We start from the raw sequence: 18,904 nt of genomic DNA on the forward strand, positions 1-18,904 counted from the left end.
TCCTCTGCTGTTGGTGACAATGTTCATGATGACAATGAACTCCAAATCTCTGAATGACTTCTCTTAGAGGCTTCATATGTTAAAAAGCATTGGGGAAATGATTGAACTCTGGAAAACTCCATAACAGAGGTCCAAAGGGGTAGAGATCTCCTCCCCAAGCTTTCTCTGAGAAAGGCCCTCAAGGAAGGATTGAAACCACCAGAGAATGGTGCCCCCAAGTCCCAAACTCAAGAGATGACACAGAAGGATACTGTGGTTAATGGTATCAAAACCCATAAAAAGCTCCAGGAGGACCTGTAGGGTTATACTCCCATTGTTTGTCTCTTGGGAGATCATCATGCAGGGTGACCAATGCAATTTTGGTTCCATGATGTGGCCTGAATTCTGGCTGAAATGGATCAAGACTATCTTTGCCCTCCACGAACATTTGCAACTGGTCAGTCACCACTGACCCAATCAACTTGACCAAAAATGATATTTTTGTCATTGGCCTGTTTTTTCAGAATGAGCTTTAAAAGGCAAGGCAAATATTCCTCCCAAAGAGATGCATTGATGATATGTATAGCCCATTCTGTAGATACCTCCTTAGCTGTTTTTAGGAGCCATGAAGGGCAACAATCCAGAGAGGAAGTGGTGGCTTTGCACCATGCAAGTGCTTTGCCCACATCTTTGGGTTGCACTAACTGATCCAGTACAACCTGATTAGACAGTGCTTGGGACATCTCCATCAGATCCTCTGAACCCAACAAGGAGTCCTTAGTTCTAAAGCAGGCTACCAGTCTATCACAGTTTTCTATATTTGAATGTAAAGTTTGCTTTTGTCCTCGACATGCTAGTTTCCCATTCCCAGAAAGTTTAACGTAGGGGAGCTTTCAAACATGCCATTCTGCATACATCGTGTGAAGAGGTTCTGTCTGCTCTCATTGCTATTTTTGTATATTTAAAAGTTGTCATCCTACAAGAATGGCAGTGCTATGATATGAAAGAAGAATCTTTCAAGTTTTAAAGATCTTTTTTCAACTTAAAGACCTGCCTTTAAAAATATAGGGCATTCTGGTGAATCCAGATAATAAAGATGCCAGCTCAGCTCTATCCAGCCATGTGCAATAGCAAATAATAGGCCCTGATTATGGTACACCCCTCAAGAGAGATCATAAGATACAGGCCAGCTACTGAAGGGTCTGGGCGAAAGCAACAGCCTTGGTAGTACAGCACTTGCTTTGCATTAAATTTCCCCAAGTTCTTTCCTTGTACTGTATCTCTGGTTTTGAAGGGGTCACAAAGGAGGAGGTTGTGGAAGGCTGCTCCCTTGAGACTCTGTGAAGTTGCTTGGGGTTGTAATAAGAGATAGTATTGCCTAGAAGTGGGAAAAGTTACTTTTTCAACTGCCAGCCTCAAAATGCCTTCATGGGACATGCTGGCTCAAGCAATCTGGTAAAGCAGCAGAACAAATTGCAAGGTAAATTTCATATTATAAAATTAAAATCAACTGGAACGAGTGTTGACTCTATTCATAAGGTTGTGTCATGTTGACTGAAAAAGTACACTCCTGGATTCCTTCCAAAAAAAAGGAATAGGTTTTATTTTACAAAGAGCAGAATCAAAGTAGTTCTGGTGAATAAAAGACACATGGACAGCCCGATATGACAATTCCATGCTTGAAGTAAAAAATAATGCTGCAGCTATTTTTCCTTGAAGGTCACGTCCTTCCCCTCCTACTCTCTCTTCAACTGTCCACCCTAACTGCCTCTAAACACCCATTCCTCAGCAGTTTCTTCCATCTCCCTGGCAACCAACCACACCCACTTCATTCTGTTCTCCGGTATCTAATCACTCCCACGTCTAGTTATTACATTTGTACTGTATCTGTATGCTGTCTGCATGTGAGAGTCAATGCATTGTAGTGGTAATGTTGTTTGAATGGGATGTAGGAGATCCTGATCCGCTTCTCTGCGGAGTCATGACTCATCACATGATGGGTGATCTTAGGTCACATACCCTCTCTGTCGGACCTGCCTCATGAGGTTATTGTGGGATGAGGTGGGAAGGATGAAAGCCAAGTACACTGCCTGAGAGCACTGGAGGAAGGCAAGGCATGATTGCTGCTTATAATGCAGATACACATTGCAATGAAAAGGCTTCACACATCTTAAAGGTGAATGAAATTATAGATGGCATAAGCCGTCATGGACTCCAGCCCACATCTACCAGCTGCATGGTGTGCTATGTTATCTAAAACCCGATTGTGCATTAATATGCATGCAACTTGACGTTGTGCCATCTCTGAGGCAAAATGTGATCCTTGAAGTACTTTTGCTGGAAAATTGCACAAATGGACCCACTGAGAATGTGTGATTCTGCAATTTCATGGAGCATAACACCTGGCACATTTATACCAGCACAAACAGCCTGCATGACAAGCATGCACCCACACACATTCACAGGCATGTGGGGACACTCTGTGTGTGTGTGTCTGTGTCTGTGTCTGTGTGTCTGTCTGTGTGTGTATGTGTCTGTGTCTGTGTCTGTGTGTGTGTGTGTGCGTGTGCGTGTGATTCTACTGCAAACAGTGATTTCAGAGAGCAAGGGATATGGAAAATGCAGCAGATTATCATCATCTATTATTGGCTCACCTTTCAAAAAATAGTTGTGTGGAACGAGAAAACAAGCAATGGCCTCTGTTTTTGTTCCAAGCCTCAGGATACAGTATAAGCTTCTTGATGAATGATGTTTCAGCTAGTTTTGTAAATAGCCATTATGAATAATGTCATACTGGTATTTCTGCATTTCATTCCCCTTTGAACTCACCACCACCCCATTGTATAATGCCTGTCAAGAAAAGGCTTTAATTGTAACAAAACTCCACTGAACAACATGCCTGAGTTGCAGTAAGCATAGCTGTAATCTTTACAACCTATTTATGGATTTTCAATTGCCTGGCAAAATACATTTCTACAGGAATTTTATCTGACAGTGCTTTTTTGGGGGGGTTTGTTTGCTTTTTTTGTTACATGAAAAGCAATTGAAAGGAAGTCTGAAGCAGCTTCAAGGCTGTGAAGTGAATGTGTGTGTGTGATTATGTGTGTGACAGAAAGACAGAGGTTGAGGCGGGGGGGGGATGCCTCCTGAAAGATCTATTTACATTTAAGAGAAAGCTGTAGTGGGATAAATCTGCGAAGATTCTTAGTCATCCAGGTGTGGTTATCTGGAAGTTGAGTCATGACAACTGGTCTTCTTTCTTGTTAGGTTGAAATGTTTTGCTACTCATCCAAGCAGCTTCTTCAGTCTGAGGAAAGTTGGTAGGAGATCCCTGATGTATCCTCCAAGTTAATTTCACTCCACCCTGGTCTATTCAGGCTCGTTAGAAGTACAAAGGACTAGGGGTGAGGGACAATCCCACTTCTGCAGTCATTCTCCACCCAATATCATGGGTCGCTGATGGTTGTAAACAGTGATCTTTCTTGTGTGTATCCCTAATCCTTCTGGGGATGGATGAAAGGGCATGCAGTTTCAGAGAGGCAGATTCCCCCTTGGTTTTGTGGAAGGGAATGAAACCATTAATGCTGTTTACCTACCCCATTCCAGCACTAGGCCTTCCTCATGGTATTATCTTATCTTTATAACAAGAAACCAGAATGTTAAGAGCATAGGTACCTTGTACATCACCTGAGGAACTGGTCTCAGAGCATTAGTTCATCTGGACCAGTAAATGTCTATTCTGATTGGCAATTGTTCTCCAGCTATCAAGTTGGATTCTTTCCTTGCCTTTGTGTCACCTGGTGCTTTTCCTTCCAAATATTAATCAGACATGACTTTGATCAATTTTCAAAATCCGACATGATCAGAGATATTCAGGGTGCTGCGTAGTAATAATGTTAACTGCATCTGTTGAATTAATATATCCAGTTTGACCCTGGTAATGTTAGATCAGTTCAAATAAAGATTAATGGAACATTGGATATAATACTGAGAATAACCTTTACTCTGTTGCTTCTTAAGAACTATGAAGTGGCAGGCAACCTCCTCACAGCTGAAAGGATGCTGCTTTAAACTGGAGTAAGATTTCACCTTTAAATGAGATTTGGCTACATGAACAGTTGTTTACATTCTCATTGAATAGACCAATATTCATTTAACAAATGTATGGAGGATATAATGCTTGACATTTCTTTAGAGAAGATGCAACTACAATTCATTTCATTTTGGAACAATTTAAATCCTAACTGCCAACTAAAATTCATATATTATTGATATATTTAAAAAATTAATCTGTCAGTCCATTACAAGGAAATGGTTTATCTGTTAACTGAAATCTTGTTTATTGGGTCAATTAATCTGTGTCTACAATGACAAAAAATAAACCATTATATTTTCTGCATGGATATTAGATTTGCTGTTGGGGTGGGGACCCATTTACATGAAAAATGAAGGAGTTCATCCCTTTGAGGAAACCTTCCCAATAGAAGCTGATCAAGTAAAAGAAATTACTTATCACTATTTCTGTCTCCACTATCCAGGTTGTAAATGCTGTTACTTATGTAGCCAAAACTTAAGAGGGCCTGGGGATGGGGGTGTGGGAGAAGGATAGTGATTGAAGTGTTGGACTGGCACTTAGGAAATCAAGATACTGAAATCAACTGAAAAAGGGACTGTAGCAAAGAAATCAGAAGAAGTCTGAGGCTTGAAAGAGCAACAATGAAGGAGCTTAGAAAAGACCATTAAGTGTAAGGATGTGTCACTGGACACCAAGACCAAGATCATTCACACACTTGCTTTTCTGATCACTATGTACAGATGTCAAAACTGAACAATAAAGAAAATTGACAGGAAATATCATGCTGGAGGGTTGCTTTTCAGATAGCTTGAACTGCCAGAAAAAGTGGGTCCCAGTTCAAATCAAACCTGAACTAACTTTGCAAGCAAAAAGGTTGAAACTGAGGCTGTCCTCCTTTGGGCATGTAATGAGAAAGCGAGACATGCTGGGGAAAATGATAATGCTAGAAAAAGTTGAAGGCATCAGGAAAAGAGGGAAACCATCCATGAGATGGAGTGAATGAATAAAGAAAATCACATCCTTGAGTTAGCAAGGGTTGAGCAGGGCTGTTAATGATAAGATACTTTGGAGGTCACTTGTTCATAGGGTTGGTATAAGTCAAAAGCAAGTTAATGGCACATAACAAAACAACAACAACAATTCAGCCATGACACTCTCTGAATAAGCTTGTGGCAGTCATTCATCATGATGTAACTCACAGGGTGTTGTGAAGAAAAAAGTGGAGGGAAAAAGCCATGTATATTGCTTTGTGTTTACTGAAGGAAAAACAGAATATAAAACAATTGGTAAAATAAATAAAAGAGCACCCCAATACACAAGCCTGAAATGGCAAGGAAGCCATTCAGGCTGATTTTGGCTTTGTCTGAACAATAACAGAAAATTCTGAATGGTGTGAGTTGCTGTTTCACTGTGGAACAGACTGCCTCAGGAAGTGGCAAATCTACTTTCAATGGTTGCCGATCTAATTTAGGGAGAGCCTGGACTGTCAGTCCCATCCGCATGGCAAGCAGTCCCCTGCCCACTGTGTCTACAGGAGCTTCCAAGAACTGGTCACTCACAGCACTGCTAAGTTCCTTTTCTTGAATTGGGTAGGATTGGGTCAATTCCTTAAAAAAGCTATCATTACTGAATCAAGATTATCTGCACTCATCCATAAGATTTATATCATTATTAGCCTGAATTGCATAGTTTCTCATGTGAGGAATGAGGAAGTGAGTCTTCCAAATGGCTGATGATGTCACACTGCTTGGACTTTTGGTAAGCCCTAAGAAAATTAAATTACCTTTCCAGTGGAGTATGAACATCATCTCATAATAACTTGGGAACAGTTCCAGGCCAGCCTCTTGGCATCCTTAGGAATTATTGAGATTTTGCTCAAATATGAATGAACCTGAGATTTAATTATACTGTATATTCAAATATATATATATAGTCCCCTTACTGTACTGTATGTGTTGATAATATCAGGTTAATGCTGCTAATATTGAAAAAAAAACCCTATACTTTATAAAAGATACACAGCCTGATTTCATAACTACTGAAGGAGAAGAAAGTCCAGATGGGTTCAGTCTGAATGGTTTGTGTTTCACATTTTCAGATGAATTATGCCATTCTTAGTCTTATGTAACCCTATTGAGGGGTCATGAGGGAAGGATGAGTTTTTCAAAAGGAGCATTGGAGAAGATAGAATTAACCCTTTCCTTCTCAAAAAGAACATCTCCCAGAATCTCCTTCTGTCCTGCAATTGACACAAAGAAATGGGTTTTTTAAAACATCTAAAAGCAGCATGATAGGATGGGCAAAGAAAATTTCCTATCTTTTGATCAGGGATTAGAGATAAGAGAGAGTCAGTGGGTAAAATATGTTATCACTAATCATTGGCTAACTGTGGGGAGCATTCTAAAGACTATGCCTAATGCACACACTAGTGGGTGCAGTGGTTCTATAAGATATTTCATATAGCTAGCAATATTCAAAGGCATGGGAGAATAGGAGGGAAAAGAGAACAAGGAGAATTATCTACTTTGTAATTGCTATGGATACAGAAGAGATGCAAGGATGACAATTTCCTTCAAAGAAGAATTATTTGATGAAGATCCTACAGTTTTAGAAAGTGAAGTGAAACCTGCTCTCAAAGCAACTGAAAGAAACAAATCATCAAGAATAGAAGAGATGCCATTAAAAATAGAGACTGAATCTTAACAAGAATATTCCAGCATATATGGAATATAAAACAACAGTCCACAGACCGGAAATGCAGAAAATATATTCTGATTCAAAATAAGGAAATACCAAGACTGCAGTAACTGTAATCTCCTATGGAAGCAAAGTGATGCTCAAAGTTTTGTAAAAAAAATATTATTAACATATATGATGCAAGAAATGCCTGATGTTCAACTGGGGAAAAAAGAGAGAGAGTAATTAAATATTGCATTTCAAACATACTTTGGCTATGGGAGTGTATTGAAGAATTTCAGAAGAAAATCAGTTTATGCCTGGGTTACAGTAAATCCTGTAACTATGTTAAAAAGGGGAATGGTAGTATGATGCTTATATACTGCCACATGCCTTTGCACAGTTGCACAGGCCCCAGTGACGCATACCTTAGTTACAGCTCGTCAGGAGTACTGCAACATGTTCTACATGGGGCTGCCTTTGAAGAGTGTTTGGAAAGTTCATCTGGTTTAGAATACTGCAGCCAAACTGATGACTGGTGCTGTTTACAGGGAACATGTAACTCCCTTATTACAACAGCTTCACTAGCTGCACTCTGTTCTGGACCCAATTCAAAATGCTGGTTATTATCTATAAAGGCCTATATGACTTGGGTTCAAGCTGTTTAAAGAATTATATCATCCCATGTGGGCCTACCAGGCTTTTAAGATTTTCTTTCAGTTCCACCACCTTCCTAAGCTTGTTAGGTGAGGACATGAGGGAAGGCCTTCTCAGTGGTTGCTGAGGAATGAGTTGCCTCGAGAAGCCAGATTGGTCCCCTCCCTCTTGTCCATCATCCCTCCCTCTTTCCATCATCAGGAAAAGAGCCTCCTTTTCAAACAGATTTTAGAGTGATGAATGTCTAGAAAATGCTCTATTATTTGAAATTCAGATATTTTTCAAAATCTTTTTTAATCCTGACTGATATTTCATTGTTTTTCAATGTCTAGTTTTGTGTGTAATTTTAAACTGTTATAACTGTGATTTTAATCATTGTGAGCTGCCTTGGGTCCCTATGGGGAGGAAACTGGTATATAAGTAAACTAAATAAATAAAACAGTTTTCTGTACTTTGGTTCAGTCATACATCTAAATGATTTCTGCAGCCAAGAAATCAGAAGAAGACTACGATCGAGAAGGGCACCTATGTAGGGTGACAAAAGATCATCAAGCGTAAATACGTATAACAGGAGACCAAGGCCGATATCATTCATTTTATAGTATTCCTGGTTACAGCATATGGATGCAAAACCTGGACAGTAAAGAAGGTTGACAGGAAAACATTCAGTTAATTTGAAATATAGTGCGAGATGAGAGCTTTATAAATACCACAGAGAGGCAGAAAGACAAATGGGTGCTAGTGGTGCTAGAAGCTAATATGATTAAACTTATGCTATTGTATTTTAGGCATGTCATGAAAAGACAAGACTTACTGGAAAAGACAATAACATTAGGGAAGTGTAGGGCAGTATGAAAGCAGAATGATTAAATGTGAGACAGATTGACTAATAAAACAACCCTTGGCCTTTAGTTGGCCAGATCTCCTCCGCAGGGTTAATGACAGGACTTTGTGGAGGTAAATCGTTCATAGAGTTGCCACAAGTTGGAAGTGATTTGATGCCTAATTACCACAAATGGCTATGTAAAGCAGATCATTGTGGTTACAATGTATATAACCTGACCCTTATCCCCTAAGCCTCGGTTTCAGGTGAACATGAACTCAGGCGTGCACCCCTTATTTTAGTTAAGCAGGCTGCGCATTACAGTTTCAAGTAGTATGATGTTAGTAAGTTCTTTAGGTCATTCCCCTCAAAGCCCGTCATGCAAAAACATTCAGCTTGATTCTAAAATTTCAGACCACAAGCAGAAGGAAATGCTCACATGTATGTTTCTTACTTCTGAATATCTTTAAAAAGAGCATTATATATACATTTATATTCTACAGCACCCCAATATGTATACCAGTATTGAACAAGATCGAAAAACACTGAGTTTATTATCCCCAAAGCTCAAAACATATATTAACACAGAAATGAGCAAAAAAACCCCAAAAAACAACCAATCGCCAACTGCATACTCAGCCTGTGATCCTAAACACCCTTAATTGGTAGTAAGCCCCTCAGTAAAACTTGCTTTGATGTAGGCATGCATATGATTTTATTGTTAATCTGTGGTATGCATGTACATAGTTAGCTATTCTCAAGCTGGTGTGTTTTTAATCAATATCCGGGCATTCTCTCTCTCTCTAACATTCTCTTTTTCTCTTTTACACACACACACACACACACACACACACACACACACACACACACACACACACACACACACACACACACACACACACACACACATTTGCTCAGTATGAGATGTTAAAAGGGTTTTCTAAAGTGTCAGTTGCACCATTTTTCATGCATAATAATATCCGCCCTGACTTCCTCTATCAATTGTTATTAATAATTGATCACTCTCCTTTCCAAATAAACAGTTCTTCCTTTTAAAATTAATTCTGTCATGAAAATGTCTGATCAGCCGTTCCCAGCAGAGAAGAGACCAAAGTCTACAATATCAAAAGGCTGAAACGGCTGCTCCAATCTCTTCAGCGGAACATACCAAAGTGCAGGACACCAGAGAGCAACCCACTCCCTTACAGTTCCGGTCCTGTGAGACGAAGGGGCTTTGATCTTTAGTCGTTTATGATATAAAAGCCAGGAATAAATTCTCTCACATCTGGGACTCAAAAATCTGACCTTCTTGATCGAAGGCTCAATAAAACATAGACTGTAAAAAATTCAGACACAAATCCCAGATGTTGTATTTTCTGGGCCTCCTGGGGCAGTTTTCTCTCTCATTCCATTTTCCTGTACCATAATACTTTGAATTCTATTGATTTTGCTGTGTAATCATCTTCACTCCTGGTTAGCCAAGTAGAATGTCCTTGTCCCTGTGTTGACCACTCATAACTAAAAACTGGGAATGGATAGTTATGTTTTTCCTTCACATAGTCAGCGTATACCTTTGAAAATATCTATAAACTATTGACCTCTAAATGTTTCAATAATTTAAAAATATACTGAGCAAAACAGTATTTAAAATCAAATATATTACTCATGAAATACATGATGGGTTGGCATATGGTGCGAAGACGTAAAGGAAATAGTGTTCCACATGGATGGCTGCCACATACTAAATGTCCTGCTCTGAATAACTATGGAGTGGACTTTCTCAAAATGTATCACTACTAGCTTGTATAGGCGACCTAAAGCAGTGGTCCCCAACCCTTTCCAAACCATGGACTGGTGGGGAGGGATGGGGGGTGGGGAGTCCATACATGGGTGGGTGGAGCACCCACACGTGCATGCTTGGGGAGGCAGGGCACCAATGCATGGATGGGTGGGGGCACTCATGTGCGCATGTGGGGATGGGCAAGCACCCATGCAAGTGCATGGGTGGGTGGGGCACCCATACATGGGTGTGTGGGGCACCTGTGCATGCATGCGGGGTCCCGTGTGTGTGTGTGTGTGTGTGTGTGTGTGCACGCGTGCGCGCATGCGTACGTGCGTGCGTGCGTGCCACGGCCCAGTACCAGGCTCCAGACTGGGGGTTTGGAACCCCGGACCTAAAGGACCTTGAGCTGAAAGTGGTATGATCAAGGTGATGCTGATGAAATGTCATGTTTTGCTTTTGTCCCATTAGAATTTTTCAAGCATTCAAAGTGCATTTCTATTTATCCTAATCCAAGATAAAGCAGGGGTCAGGGCATGGACTGAACCAGTGGCCTGGACCAGCAAGGAACTGACTAGCAGAAGACACATCTCGGTTGGCAAGATTATATCAGAGGTGTACAGTTTTTAGGCTTTCACAATCAAATTTGCCTTTTTAGTAGAATGTACTAGGGGGAAATCATGCACGCACACAAAAAAGATATCTTTTTCAAGATAGCATGCATAGTTTATACATACCGTTGGCAACAGTGGCGCTCTCCGAATCTTTCGTTTCATCCTTTACTGCTGTAAAGTGATGTTCTGTTTCTGACATATGCTGAAATAATTGAACTAGAAAAGCCTTGATTTACAAGGACTAAGAAGCCACCTCCCCTGCCCACCTATTACTTCTTCTCCTTTACCTCTCAACTAATCTTGCTTCAGCCCTAAGCATGTTCTTAGTGATGTGGGTCTAATGTAAAACACATAAGGACCTAGCTCTAAACCAGAAATCAGTGTGAGACTCTCAGTGACCTTAGTGGTTATTACTCTCTCTTAAGCCCATTCCATGGAAGCCGGTGCATCCAACTGGCCCAGGGTAAAAGCTGAACACACAAGGAAGTCTATGTGAGATCATATTCTTCAGGGAGATTTCTGAGTCATATCTTGCTGGAAAGAGTCTGATTAGCACTGCCAAGATTGAAATTGGGCCCTCATTTCCTTTAATACAGGAGCCAAGACAAAAACAAACCAAAAGAACTCTGCAACAATGCCATTGCAGAATAGTAGTTGTTTACAAGATTTCTTTTCATTCACTGTTGCTAAGAGAACATACAATGTTTTATGTACAGAGTTGTAATCTAGCACATCTAGAAGGCACCAAGTTGGGGGTGATTGAGTCTAATAGAAATATCTCCTATTTTGAAGTGAAGTGAGAGCATTATTGCAATCTTCCACAGCTGCTATTCACTATAAATGGATCTTATGCCCATTTTCCAGCTGTGGAACTGGAAATCAATATTTGGCAAAACAAGGCAAAACTGTCCATGCTCTGTGGAAATGAAATGGGGCAATACAACTGTGGACCAAACCAAAATGGGGAAAACTGCAGCCGTCTGGTGGGATATGTTTGAACCTTCTTATTGCAGACCCTCTTTGTTTGGGAAACCTATGACAGAGCTCTCATAACTGCAGTACAAAAAGTCTGGAAACCCTCCCTAGTAGACCCTTCCTGTTAACTTTGATGTTTGTGTTTTGGGTTTGCTTGCCTAATGGTACTTCCCTTGAGCTCTGGGCTATTTCTAATGCTTTCCTGTGGGTGGTCTCTTTTTCTTCTTCTTATGGCTTTAATTACTTTTGTTAATAAAGTAGCTTTATAGTCCAATATCCTCCAGATGTGCTGGACTATAATCCCCATCACCCTAACCAGGTACAGGTGGCTGAAGACGGCTAGAAGTATAGATCAACACATCTGAAGGGTGCCTTGGGAGGGGGAGGGTGGCCTGACAGAGGGATGGAGTTGAATGGTTAATTAATACATACATATTATTAGTGGAGGAAATGCAAGATCCAAACTAACAGATGCCAACTATTATCCTGTTAGTGACATCTGACATGCTTAGACATTCCAGTGTGTGTGAGTATGATGCTCTCCGATCACTAGGATCCTATATTCTGCAGCAAAATCATGCACCGAGATGTCAGCTTCCAACCTCATATTCCTCTCTATTCTCCCTTTCCTGTTTGTTTTAACATTTTCTCCCCAAGGTACCATCTTTCCAATAAATTGTAATCCTGCATATGACAGATAAGCAGAGACCTAGCTAGAGAGATTTTATGTGCATCTGACTTAAAGCCTTCAGGCAATGGGGAAATGTTCACTCCTTCAGTCTCTGCACTCACAGACCTTTTGAATTTTCCTCACACAGCTGCAAATATTCAGGGTTATTCAGCCCCATTGCCAAATATAGCTTTCCTTTCTGAGAGACCTCTACCTTCTCTGCCTGATGAGAACGTGCTGTACTTATCACAACACGGTGAGGAAGTAAGCTCCATGTTTACTCTCTTTTGGCTACATTTACTAAGTGAAAAAACCCACAACATTGGATCAGCATCTGTGATAGTGACAGAAATGGAATATTACCTTAAAAAATAATTGGTTACTGTAAAAGTCCTTCAAAAAGTATCCTGTTTTCCCGAAAATAAAACCTAACATGAAAATAAGCCCTAGTATGATTTTTCAGGATGCTCAAAATATAAGTCCTACCCCCAAAATAAGCCCTAGTTAAGTGAAACAACCAGAAAATGACATGTCGGTAAAATAAAACATCCCCTGAAAATAAGCCCTAATGTGTTTTTTGGAGCAAAAATTAATATAAGACCCTTTCTTATTTTCGGAGTAACACAGTATTTAGTTACATTTAAAATAACACTTTTTAAAAAGTTACTTTTTACTTTCTCATAAATTAGTTTTGTTTACTTTCCCCATAAACCTAAATGTTATAAGCGTGTAGATTTGTTGTACAAAATGCACTCCTTTCCCAGTCACCTCTCTATTGCGTTCACATCCACAGTAGAGCAGGAGGAAACACTAGAAACATGTGATGTTCTTTCCCTTTAGTACGACCATACACCTCTAACTATGTAATAACTGAAAAGTTACTGTTATATTGCAGAAGGAAAAAGCTTATTTCTTGTTAACTTGTAACTGTAATATAAGGTAGTGTTATCTTTCTTATTGGGACAAAGAATTTATTACAGACAACTAGTTATTTGTAATTACAGTTATTTCCAACATCTGGTGTTGCTGAGAAGGGCTGCAGTCAAGGTTCCCTCTAACGTGTGTGTGCGCGTAGGTGTGTGCAACTCTGCCTCCCTCCACGCAGCAATCAAGTTCCACCCCTTTGGTTCCAGTTGTGATGGAACCCTGTGCACGGGGGGGGGGGGCAAAGTTATGTGTTGTGTGAAGTTGTGTGAAAGACAGGCAGAGCCCCACCCAGTGGGTTTGAAAATTAGAATGTTGGCTACAGTTCTTTATCTGGCTCCTTCTTTGATCTCTGTCTCTCACACACATTTATAGATATAGATATAGGCTGATATCCTGTTCTTTAGTGTATGTAGTAAGTCACAACTAGACTAGGCCCATTGATTCAATGAGTCAACTCCCTTATAAGGAGTTTTCCCATTGTTTCAGTGGACTGACTCTAGTTTGGCTACTATGCTAAGCAAAAGGATTTCAATCTGTGTTTTGATACCAGACCAGGAGAGTAACACACAAGTCTGTGTTTCATTTTGGTATAATCCAAGAAATGCTGGTTGAGAGGCTTTGGGAAACGTAGTCCAAAAACTAAGTTTCCCACAGTCAGAGGAAGTCTTAGGTTATTCCTCTTGTTCACTTGACCCTCCTCAGAAAGTCTCATCTGGCATGGTTGTTGTGGGTTTTTCGGGCTCTTTGGTCGTGTTCTGAAGGTTGTTCTTCTTAACGTTTCGCCAGTCTCTGGGGCCGGCATCTTTGATCACCCACAACAACCATTAGATCCCAGCCGTGAAAGCCTTCGCGAATCTCATCTGGCATCTTCACTGTGGCTGAGGACCTTTACGTATATTCTCTTAGGTTTTTGGTATTTCGGGATGGAAGTCTATATGGTCTCTAACAGGGAGAAATCCAATTTCCTATCCTCACCCCTGTCTGCTCCCACAGATCTTTCTGTGCCCTTCATCATTCTCACACTGGAGTTGCAATGCCAGATTGGAAATAAAGTGTACAGAGCTGAGGCTCGGCCTACTGCAGTGATGCCAACCTTTTTTTGAGTCATGACTCTCTTTAAGTAACTTGCAACACCTTGATGCTATGTTTGCATAAAAAGACATTTTAAATGGGTAAAGTCATCCCTTCTCAGAAAGTAGAGGCTTCTTTCTCCCCCTAAAGGGCCTGTTTCTCATGCATACATGTACATGCTAACTTTAATATCTGGCCCCAAAAGGTCAAGGAAGAAATTATTTACCAAGGATTACAACACATACATGGGGACGTGGTGGCGCTGCGGACTAAACCGCAGAAGCCTGTGCTGCAGGGTCAGAAGACCAAGCAGTCGTAAGATCAAATCCACGCGATGGAGTGAGCTTCCATCGCTTGTCCCAGCTCCCGCCAACCTAGCTGTTCGAAAGCATGCAAATGCAAGTAGATAAATAGGGACCACTTCGGTGGGAAGGTGACAGCATTCCATGTCTAAGTCGCACTGGCCATGTGACCACGGAAGATTGTCTTGAGACAAATGCTGGCTCTATGGCTTAGAAACGGGGATGAGCACCGCCCCCTAGAGTCGAACACGACTGGACAAAAAAAATTGTCAAGGGGAACCTTTACCTTTACCTTTTACAACACATACAGGGAGACCCATGGGCCACCAGAGAACACTTTGCAATCCCCTGGGGGAGTCTGGACCCCCAGGTTGGGAAACACTCGCCTAGTGGGACAGGGAAGTCTCTATGCCGTGTCCAAATTGCTCCCAGCCTCTGTGATGACTGCAACATTGGGAAACATTTACACCAACCCAGTCTAAATTATTTTCCTAGAAACAGTAAAAGATGGGGAGGGGGTCAGAGCTTCAGTTATAATTCCCAGTGACATTGCCTGCTAAGAGATTCTGGAAGTTTTAATTAAAAAGAGAGATAAATTTTCCAAGCTCTATAAAAAAAGCCAGAGGGGAAATGGCACATGCCTCTCCTCCTTGCTTCCCCCATCCTCAGCTTTAGAGCTCTCTGAACTTGTATTAAGTCTGCCCACCTCATTTTAAAAAAATCATCGTGCTTCTTCCACCTGACTCTACCACTGATTTTTTCTCCCCTTTGGTTTCAACTTTTTTTTTGACTTAAACTTTTAGATGCTATTTTGCTTTCATACTGGCATGTTTTTAAACTTGATTTTGTGAACCACCAGGGCAGCCTGGCTATTGGGCAGTGTGGAAATAAATGAACCTTGTTTAAAACGAAAACTTGTAGCCTGCTCATTTATTTAACAAACAGTCCTAGCATGATTGCTCCATGCCCACATTTCAGCTGAAAAGTGGAGGGGAAAACACATTCTTGTCATGCAGCTGACTTCACAGTATTGCACACAGGTGATTTAGATCAGAGGGCCAGTGCATTAGAATTAACTCAGTTGCTAGACTTAATGAGAGCTTATGTGTTTGTGCTCAAAATATGAAGTTAAGTGTGCAGGCAGTTTGTATGGGAAATTGTTGTTTGGAGGCTTTTAAATAAAACGAGATAATTCTTTTCATCTTTTAACCTTTCTGCACAATTTTATTTATAGAATTTGATGAATTAAATTATATTGTGCTACCTGTTCCATTATTACATAGCAATACATATAATTAATTTACTTTCATTGATCAAGAAATCAAAAGAGTACCTTTGAGGCTAGCAGTTTCTAAATTTGTAGTCCTAGTACTCTACATATATTTCCTATGAACAACTGTATGTGAAACTAATATGACTTACTTTTTAGTAGATGTACATGGGATGTCTATCATTAATTGCCTTGAATTTGATCTCCTTCTTTTTAAAGTGAAAATTGTTTATGTGTTATGAAACTAAAAAAAGACTTGGCTATGACCAATGCCAGTCCTTCCTAAAGTAGAGCTTCTGAAATGAATGGAACATTAGTCACAATCAACGTACATCTCACTAATTTCTCATTAGGCAGGATTAGCCCTAGATTTAACCCAGAGTGGTAAACAGAAGAAGCAATAAGATTCAAACAGATTTAGCTGTAGCTACAGTTGCTGAAATTTATACATGTGGAAAAATAAAGTATATACAAAATTCAATAAGTCAAAACAAATAGCAGGGTTATAAAGTGTGAAATACATCATGACCTTTGTCCTCAACAGCACAGAGTTTGTTCATATCATAGAATGGTAGTCTGCTTCTTTCTAAGAATTGTATTTTCACACACAAGATTGTCTATATGAATCAAATTCTTTCTCTCTCCCTCCCTCTCTCTTTTATGAAAAAAGCCTCCTCTTAACATGCTGATCTCTTGCCACTGATGTGAAGAATCACACATGCATTCAAGTTCAAAAGACTGTACTCTCTCGGAATGTCTTCTGTCTGAATTCTTTTTGCAGATTTATTAACCCCATGCTACTCACCAGAAATTTAAGATGCTCAGATGTGTTGGATAGTTTCAGTCACACCTGGGAGGCACAAATTGCTCCTTGCTAAGTGGGGCATGACACATGCAAATATTACCTGCTCTCAGATCAATCTTCCTGAGATGAGATTTCCCAGCACATTTTGGTTGCCTCTCCTCCTCTCTCATGGCCACCCTTCTGGACCTCAACTTCTCCCGAATGACGTTTCCTGCTTCTTCTCCCTAGACCATATGTTTTCCCAAACATTGGTTGGAGCCTTTGCCAGCTGTTTGCCCTTCCAACCCAGCCATTCAAGCTGAACTTCTCCCCTCCAGCCCCAACACATGGGAGCCGTATGGAACTGCAAACATCAGTCACTGACCCTAGAGTATCTATTCAACTGTGATTCTCCTATGAAGCGTCACCTTCTGGACTAGGCTCCTTGCTACCCTTTCTAGCCTCACAATTCTTTGGCAGCCCCTGTCCTCATCTGATAGGACCCCTTTTGCTTTCCATCCTTTCCACGATGCAGTTTTTCCTTTATGGAAGGCAAAATCTCCAGCTAGCTTGCAGTGAATTTGTTCTCCACATTGCTTCTGCTGATTGCCAATTAATTCTCTGCTGATTACTTCATCTCAAAGATATTATGCCAAAACTATTTCTGTCGCAATAAACAAGGAGAAAGAACTTTTTCGCAGTCTGTTTCCCTTCTCTTAAAATGTCTCAGCTGCCAGATTAAACACAAGAAGACCCAATCAGCACTTGTATCACAGCAGAATCTGATTAATGTCTTCTCAGAAGTAAGCTCCATCGTGTTCATCAACACTTCTGCCCTGGACAATGGATATCAGATTGTTGTCTAAAAGATTTTCAAAGAAACTTGTGATTTAGCAATAAGTGATTCTTGTGATTTGAGTTTGTGGAGTTCTTTCTCTGGATTCCAAAATGAAGCAAGACATCAAGATGTATTGTAGCAGAAATACTATATAGGGTACAGTTACATTAGCAGTAGTGAGTAAGCTAGTGTGGATTGCTTGAGAACAGTTGGGCTTGATTAGAATGATTTAATCGAGCCTGAACATGCACATAGAAATGGCTTCTGCTAATATTGCCAAGTGGCTTAATAAATGAATCATTAGGTGAGACTAATAAGGTTTTTTTTTTTAAAAAAAGTCTTGGTTTCTGGGGTAAAATTCCCTGGACCCACTGAAGTTGTACAGTCCTGCTCTGTTATAACCATGAACTTTCAATCTCCATGTCAACTCCACGTCAAACCATAATGGGTAGAAAGTTGATAAGAATCCTACCTCAAGAATGTTCCGAACTAGAATCACTTACTTTCTTCACATTGATGATTTGTTGTCATTCCCCCAACTGCAGAAAAACAACAACTGAAGAACAAAAACAAAACAAAACCAAAAAGCCCCACAAGTTAATTGTGTGGTTGGGTGGGGAGAACAGTAAAGGAATGCATCCTGTATGATGTATGCTTTGGGCCAGCCTTTTCAGTAGTTTCCACCACATATGTTTGATTACAAAATGCATTACCTCCTCCCTTACAGAACTTATCTAGAGGGCATCAGGTCTGGAGGAAGGCAGATAGGTAAGTGTGAACCTGTGATAATGAGCAGGGCACATCTAGATGTATGGGATTTATGGTTATTTATGCCAGATGGTGCTGTAACCCATCATTTTAAAATCCATACCAGATTCTTTTGAACAAAGGTATGAGTCTGTAAATGTCAATTATTATTAATAGCCATTAGATAAAGGTGGGCAGCAAAGACCCTTCACATGTTGTTGTACAGCAGCTGTTGTTAGCACTAGCCAGCATAACCAATGGAGATCAATATCGGTGTTGCAATCCAAGAACATCTGGACAACCATACGTATCTGCTCCTGCTTTGATGATGCCCCATAGCCCTTGAATTGCAGAATGCTTGATGATCTCTTGAAATAGAGGGGCCTGGCTAGAAAGACATGTGTGCCGCTAAGCCAGTTGCACCCCCAGCCCCAAAGCTACAAAGTAGTGGGACATATGGAATTTTGATCTAAATAGTTTTTAAAGGGCTACAACAGGTCATCTATATGTATCACAAAAGGCTAAGATTTAAAAAATGGAAGAGGTGGCCACAACCCTCTTGTAGGCTAAAAGCTTAAGAGCCATTTCACATCACACAGGAAGAAATATGTTTGCCACTGAATGGGAAGTCAACAGGGAGCTAAAATTACAGCTATTCCTTACACTGTGATGACTGTACCTGCAAGATACCTGTGTTTCAAGCACCTCCTGGTTAT

The 18,904-nt window shown here is 40.5% G+C and overlaps 1 protein-coding gene across 4 annotated transcripts in view; it reads right to left on the reverse strand.

Annotated features, from left to right (window-relative positions):
* LOC140707338 (uncharacterized) overlaps nt 1–17,199 on the reverse strand; it is a 34,936-nt gene extending 17,737 nt beyond the window's left edge. The window contains exon 1 of one of the 4 annotated variants that reach the window (XR_013536667.1): nt 16,725–16,982. The gene's annotated coding sequence lies outside the window, so the exon portion shown is untranslated. Of the gene's footprint in view, nt 1–10,727; nt 11,747–16,624 lie in introns of those variants that run through there. The other 3 variants (XM_073000198.2, XM_073000196.2, XM_073000199.2) reach the window with 3 other exon arrangements.
* Nucleotides 17,200–18,904: the final 1,705 nt, after the last annotated feature.

The sequence above is a fragment of the Pogona vitticeps genome, chromosome 5, assembly GCF_051106095.1.
Source record: "Pogona vitticeps strain Pit_001003342236 chromosome 5, PviZW2.1, whole genome shotgun sequence".
Taxonomy (NCBI): Eukaryota; Metazoa; Chordata; class Lepidosauria; order Squamata; family Agamidae; genus Pogona; species Pogona vitticeps.